The 7,859-nt window shown below is 31.8% G+C and overlaps 1 non-coding gene across 1 annotated transcript; it reads right to left on the bottom strand.

Annotated features, from left to right (window-relative positions):
• Positions 1–6,652: 6,652 nt before the first annotated feature.
• LOC118973772 (U1 spliceosomal RNA) lies at positions 6,653–6,816 on the bottom strand. The gene has a single exon (XR_005063297.1). It is a non-coding gene; the product is annotated as a U1 spliceosomal RNA (small nuclear RNA).
• Positions 6,817–7,859: the final 1,043 nt, after the last annotated feature.

Raw genomic sequence — 7,859 nt, 5'->3', positions numbered from 1 at the left:
AATATGGGAAAATTTGAGCCATTCTATTTTCAAATATTGTTTCTTCCCCTTTCTTTTCCTTTTGAGTCCTCCATTATACATATATTATTATGCTTGATTTCCCACTGTTTCAAGAATTTGTTCATTTTCTTCATTCCTTTTTATGTTCTTTGACTCATATAATCTCTCCCTCTATAGTATGTAAATAAAGTATAAATTACATTTATTATGTAATATTTCACTGTTTTATTGTAATTATAATTCTATTTCTGATCAAATTATAATTCAATATAATATTATGACATCCTCTCATTTTTTAATTTGGGTTATTGTTAATTTACCAGACTGCTCTAATATTATTTATCACAATATATTAAAATTGATAATATATAAGTATGATGTATTTGAACTGGGGAGACTTTAACCAGGATTTCAATATAAGTCACAACCTTTTTTCATATGAATTTTTAAATGATAACATTAGAGATATTAGAGAATAAAATTCTAGTATTTAAGATCTTTATGATTTTTATCACCAGCAATATCAAATATTTATTGGCTCTCTATAATATGTGTAATACTGTGATACATATTTACCCCTGTTCACTATTATGTCAATGTCAAAAACTTACTACATTTTCTCTCAAATGGCAATTTCCAAGATAAAGTTCTAAAATCATGATGCAAACATTCTGCTAAACTGTATTCTTTTTATTGACACTTTAAGTGAAACTAAGAAGATTAAGGTTAATGGAAAAACTTAAATTCCCTTTAAGACATGACTTTGTTTAACATGTTACTGTGGGGAGTTTACACAAAAATACTTCACCTTTAGATCAGATTACATTTTAATTTATTATAGTGAACACTGGTTTATATCAATCACCTTAATGTCACCAGATGAACTAACTGGACTATAATATAGTAGACAAAGAAGAAAGTAACCCGAATCATTGACCCATTGCATTCAACTTTTCAGCCCAGCACCAAAAGAGAGTCTTACCTCTAATAAGAGTCTTGTGGTTTCAGTAGTTTTATCTTGTGCAGTTTGGGTTGGAGACAATACCAGAGCCTTCCTTGGACCCAAGACTTTGCTCTGCTGAATCTCTGTTAAGGTTATTTGTGTGAAAAGAAGTCAAGTATTTGGGTCTTGACTCAAACAAAGAACATATGCAATGCAGCAAACTCACCTCAAGAACAGGATTCTCCTTTTCCCGGTTTACTGACTGAAATATTATTTTCATCAGAGCGGTGAGATAATTTCCAATGGCATCTCTACTAAGTTTATTGTAGAAGAATACTAATAAAAAACATTTGTAGATTGTTTACTAAATGGCACTCAGTGGTCTAAATTCTTTGCATATATATATATCATCATTTTTCACACAAAGAGTATGTTATAACAGAAAACTGAAAAAGTGAGAGGCTGAAAACTTCCATCTCTGCCACATAACTAAGTACCAGAACTAGGATTTGAACACTTTAAACTGGCTCTGCAGCATGTACTTTAATTACTACCTTACAGTATTTTACCTCGCATTTACTTGCATTACCTTTGATTGAATGCAAGTTTAAGTGAAAATACCTACCAATATTCTTTCAAAGGCATTGTCCCTTTAAAAATCAATCAGTAACATTTTGATAAATGAAATCATTTTATGCAAAAAAATTGAGTTTGGATATCATGTATGTGAAGATAAGATAGAAACGAACAATGTCATCTGAGTTTTTGTGTTGTATTGACTTTGAACTCTAATAGAAAATACAGAAACAGGAGGAAATACAATGAAATACAGAGAATCTGTGTATTATTTTATGTTCTGTTTTTTTCATGAATCATGTTTTTAAACCTTCTGCCTCCACTTTTTTTTTTAATTTTAAAAGCTCTGTCATGGAAAATGATGTATTTTATTAACTTAATAGTCCCATTATAGAATGTGAACATTCAAAAAAAAAGTCAATGTTAATAATTTTTATCATCTGTTTAGATTTTTCCTTGTGTTCAACAATTAAAGGTAAACAAACAAAACTATTGTTTAACTTAGGAGATTTTCTAGATGTCTTTTTAAAGTCATGTATTCAATGAAGACTGTTATTCAGCATTTATTTTTCTCAATAGAAGTCACATCATCAGCAATTTCTACAAAATACATTTATGTGAAAAGGATTTAAATAACATAAGCTTCTGGTGGAATGCTGAAATTATCCTGTCAGTCCACAGTAAATGACATTTAAGGGAATGACTAGCAGAAAATTCCATTTAATCCAATCGACTTCTATGGAGAGTCCAAGCTATTATATACATTAAGGTATGAAAAAAAGATGAAAAAGATGGCCTCTAATCTAATCTTTTGCTAGTGAGAGACATTTTCCTAACTATGAAAAAGCTATTTGTTTTCTAGGTCACCAAATATTAGTCAAAGCCTATTATACACTAAGTAATATACAAAGTTCTGGATAATATAAAATCCTGGTCCTCTCGTTCTAATAGCTAAAAGTAAATTTTCAAATAGAGCAAGAAAAGACTCACTCAACAAATATCTATTTTGTGCAAAGTACAATAGGATATTTCCTTGAAATCAAGAACTTTCTAGTTGAATGATGAATGTAGGCATAAAAGCATGTGACTGTATGTTTGGGAAGACTTCGTGGAGGCAGTGATAGCTATCCTACATAAATAGGACTTCGATGGGGAGAGAAGGTAGAGAAAGTTGGCTTTCTAAGGGGGTAAGGGGAGAACACCAAGACCTAAAACTTGGTTCTTGAATGTAATATTCACATCAAGAAGTGACAAACCTTAGGATCCAAAGAAAAAATGCACAGGGACTTGAATGCTATAATAAAGTACTTATTTATGTTTTTTCACTTATTTCTTATCTAGATGATATGATGTCTTAAGCTGTACTATGTATACTTTATAAATATTACCCTTTGGTTGTGTGAGAGTCCATAGGCTGAAAAGACATGAAACATTATTTGGGTAAGTGTGGTTCAACTGAGTCATGATACAAAAAACCAATTTCAATAACCAGGAAGAGGTTAAAAGATAAGAATGAATTTCTAACCAATGAATGATTAAGACCAAAAAAAGAAACAGATGTTAATAAACAAACAAACTCTCTATAGTTTTGTTAATTGGTGTCTGTGTGGAAAGTAGAATGTGTACCATTCACAGTAGTCTATGTCTGAAGTAGTCACAGCCGCCTCCATTAGTCCTTGCTTCTTCTAGTGTGTCAGTTCTCAGTACAAAGACCTTGGTGGCCATATTGTTGTTAGATTCAGCACCATACTCATCACATATAGCGACTCTGACATGTCCTACAGTCAGTAAGATCCCTGCCTAACTAAACATTGGAAATGCTTCTCTCAATAACTGTCAGGAGAGGAATAGGGCTGTAGGGGATGGGAGTGAATGTTGTTAACTACGGTAATAATATTCTACTTTTGGTGTGAAGCCTAGAAGGTTGAAAAGTAATAGAATATGTGTGACAGGAGACTATCAACTTCTCAAGCTACTAGTACACACGTGTCCAGAAATTCTCATCAGTCCCCTTTTATCCTGTTTTCAATATTTGGGTGTTCCCTTTTCTTATTGAATATTGGAGTCTGTAGAAACCTATCTGATATCCTACATAGCCTGCCACATTCATGATATTTTCAAATAACTTATTCTAGCAACATTGTAACTGTATTTGGGATTTGAATCTAAGTCTGTCTAGTTTTGGGATTCTCCACCAGTTACCTCATGTCCTGGCTTTGCCCATAGAGTCTGACTCCAAAGACATTAATATTTTTTTATTACTTCCATGGTAATTAACAAGGAATGCTTAACTCACTCATTTTGGAATACTAAATGTGAATATAACTTAAGTATTTGCATAGTTAGGGTACATCAAAAGTGCTAAAGAACACATTTGTCCCAGAGATGAAGTAAATTAAATAAATAATAGGGGTATTGTCATCAATAATTGTGGTATTGTCATATCACAAATGCAAATATTAAAGAGGAAAATAATTCTGAAGTTTGACTATAAAGCAGTATATAAAAGAGAATGTCATAAAGACATTTCAAAATTCATTTCTAAAGATAAAAGCAGAAAGATTATCATACTGAAAAACTCTTAAACTATTGAAGCACATTTTAGCAATTGTCAAGGAAGTATCCTTGGTGAGTGTAAAAAAAAAATCTCAAATACCATAGTGATCATCATACGAAGACAAGTAAATTAAATATCAACATAGCTGAGAAGGACATTCAGATTAGTCTGGTAAAAAAAAATGTAAATTTCAATGAACTCAAACAGAAAATGAATGAAATATAGTGTTACAGATAAGTCCACATTATTTGGGTTAGCATATTTCTCTTCTTAAAGAAAAATGCATTTACAATTCAACATATAAAATTAAGGGACTATTTTGAAAGTTCTAAATTCCTAAACCAAAAGTAATCCATTCCAGATAAGAATGGCTGCAAATATTGTGAGATTAGGAAAAATGCTCAAGTAGAATGGCTCCTTTTGACTCATTTTATATTTCAAATATGGAGTTTTGATATTCCTCACAACATTTAACTGAACAATAAAAATAAATGAATTCTGAGAGGCCTCAAATGAAGTTTTCCTTCACAAGGAAAGAGAAAAGGAAGGGAATTCTTCTTAGGAAACAGTGTGGACTAAAGAAAAAAGGTAAAATTTAATCAGCTTTACAGTGTCTGGCTCTTCAGTATGTCACAGTGGGTGAGAGTTCTCTCTTACAAGTTGCTTTCCATCTATTTGACTGAAACATGTCAAAAGAACAACAAAGTGTATAACTCTTAATCTCTTCCACAATTTTGTGGGTGAAGCCATCCATCCTGCTGGGAGTAGAATAAAGGTTGACTGCCAGACATGACTAGTAGCTCATCTCTCATGGGATGGTCTGAAAGAAAGTCTGACAAAAGCTCCAAGTTTTCTGAAGGGTTATATATTCTAGAGTGATCTCTCTTCATAACATGTAAGTTGAAGTCCTGGGATTCACAGATATAACCAATTCAAGAGGTAACTCTGGGAAGCTGGCTATGCATGAAGGCTTTGCTTAACTTAACTTATTCTGAAAGGAAACTGTCATTATGATTATGCTTAACTGAAGAGGAAAATGTAATATTTTTCCCTTTGAACCAGTGTCTGTTCTGGTGGATGATAATTAATATAAGAAAAAGAGATAATGTGGCATGTTAATTGCTCCCCTATCAATTGAATTTGAATTGAAATAATAATGAAATTAAACTTGTCCTGAGATAACATAGATGAAGTTCACATTCAACCCATGGGTTTCCTTGTAAAGGGCACTCAGAAAAGCGCTCACTGTAAAGCAATTCTAAAGTGCAGTGATAGATAGAGGGAGTTTTGGATTACAGCTCTGCCACTTAATCAGTGTGCGCTTGTGGCGAAGTTATATAACATCTCACAGTTTCTGTTTTTTTCTGTGCAACATATTAGTAATGACATATGATTTGCACTGTTGTTGTGAGGATAGTGGGTAATGCATTAACCTACTTAGCACAATGTTATGTAGTTAATAAACAGCAAACACATGATTAGACAAGTTCTACTATAAGGCTATAGTTCATTCAATTCCTTCATTCTTTGAACAGCTATTATATATTGGCATTAACCAGGCTTAGAGGCAAGATCCCTGTTCTGAAGACTAAGTATCAATTATAACATAGTGTAATATTTGCTAGATAGGAGAAAGTGGGCGCTATGCTGTGTATTTGTACTTTCTGTTTTCAAATAGCATATTGCTTTAGTTTCTCATAACAATTTAATAGATATTGCCCTGTAACCATAAATTTTACATTGAAGAGAACAGATATCCAGGATCATTCTATAGAAACAAATCATTCTTTTGTGAAATGTGACTATAATTAATGACTGTAGTCAGCAGCAGAATTAAACTTTGAATGGAGAGGAGGCTCAGGGTGTAAGAGCAGAGCTGATGGATGTACACATTCTAGGTTTGAATCACCTTTTGCTACTAAGTATCTGTTGCTCCAATGAGGAAATTAATTAACCTCCTTGTGCCTCAGTTCCCAAATATTTAATGCATTTACCATGGAGTTGCTGTTCTCATTAAATGAATCCATTTTTGTACTGTACTTAATGCATGGCACAGAGTAAAGGCTATATTTGTTTGTTAAGCCAATTTACTTGAAAGAAAATTATGATTTGTCAATCTTCTGAAATTCTGAAAAAAAAAAACACAAAACAACAAATTTTCATTGGGGTATGTTGGTAAATAGGAAACACTTTTCCTATTGATGAATTTGTTCTTAAATGGAAAAGGGGATGTATGGGATACACAATCACAGAATTGAAAGTATTCCCGATGGGATTTGATCTGAAGAATCAGATACCCAGTGCAGTTATAAATGAATATATTTGATTAAAATATTACATGTACCATGCTTTATAAAACTTATAAAAGAAATCGTAGTCCATTCTTCAATCCTACATTTAACTAGTTAACCATTTCCAAGGGAAAGAACACTTTACCCTCTTTAAAAATTTTTCTAGTACTGAAATCAAATCTACACCAACATCTTAATATTTCAGTTACAAACATGATGTATTTAATTCCTGCTTTGTAAGTTGAATATATAACATTTTTATTTTTTTAATTTTAAAAAACTTTTTAGGGGAAAGTGTGAACGCAGTCCTCCACTACCACAAATTATGCAGTTGAGTCTCCCACATTTGGAGAAATCCCAGGGGTCAGCACATCCGGAGTGCAACGGATGAGCCTCGCCCTGGGAAACCACCTCCGTGATCATGTTATCTCCATGGCCAGATTAAGTATATATACATATATATATATACATACATACATATATATATATATATATATAGCATTATTTTAGAACTACTTTAATTCCCCAACATGTGAAATTCATTAGAAAAATACATTTGTAGTCTACCTTAAATTAGTTCATATGGACTTGTTACAGTTTTAATGACATGCATTGAGAATTTTGGAAATAATATAACTAAAATTCGTAATAAAATTGTTTCTAACTTAGCTGCAAAGATGTAGAATATGTTGTTCACCCCAATAATTGATATCTAGAATAGCATCTTAATGATTACATGGATATTTTCTTTTAGAAATAAATAGCAAAAAAGCTGTCTTTCTATAAGATAAAATGAATTATTTATAGCATCACATCTCCCTTATATTCCAGGCTTATAAAAATCCTACAGACAAATGTAACATTCAACCATACAAATAAATATACACTCACAAATAGTAAGTTTCCTTGGATATTTTTTTGAAAAGTTGAGGGCTATAAATGGATGAACAAATAATGGATGAATATATGAATGTATAATCTAAATTTTCAACTTATTTTCTCTGTCTTGTGTTATAACTACTTTATATTATGCCTTACTTCATCTCTACAGTTTGAGGTATTTTGGTACAGCAATCATGCCTTAATCATTGTTCCCATCATGGTGCCTGAATTACATAAACTTGATTCGCAATAAATATTTATTGAAATGGCATACATAATTTTTGTTTTCCTAGAGTTCCCCCAAATCTGAAACTTTGTATATTCAGTTGTTTCTGAATATAAATATTTTTGTAATCATCTTTCCTTAGGAAATGTCCAATTATCAGCACTATTCTCAACAGTTACAACCTTATTGTAACAGAAAAATACAAGGCTTTAGTGTTAAAAGGCTAAATAATCTAAGAAATAGTCTAAGCCTATTCACAGCAAAGTTACACTTTATATGCATACAAATGATAAGTTACTTAAGTAAATCTTAGAATTTTCAGAAAACACTGCCCTGGTATGAATTTCAATTCCAAAGATACCAAGCTTGCATCCATCAACAGAA

The sequence above is a fragment of the Manis javanica genome, chromosome 6, assembly GCF_040802235.1.
Source record: "Manis javanica isolate MJ-LG chromosome 6, MJ_LKY, whole genome shotgun sequence".
In the NCBI taxonomy this organism is placed as follows: domain Eukaryota; kingdom Metazoa; phylum Chordata; class Mammalia; order Pholidota; family Manidae; genus Manis; species Manis javanica.
The sequence above is the reverse complement of the archived record's forward strand: the minus strand, read 5'-3'. Positions and strand labels throughout refer to the sequence as shown.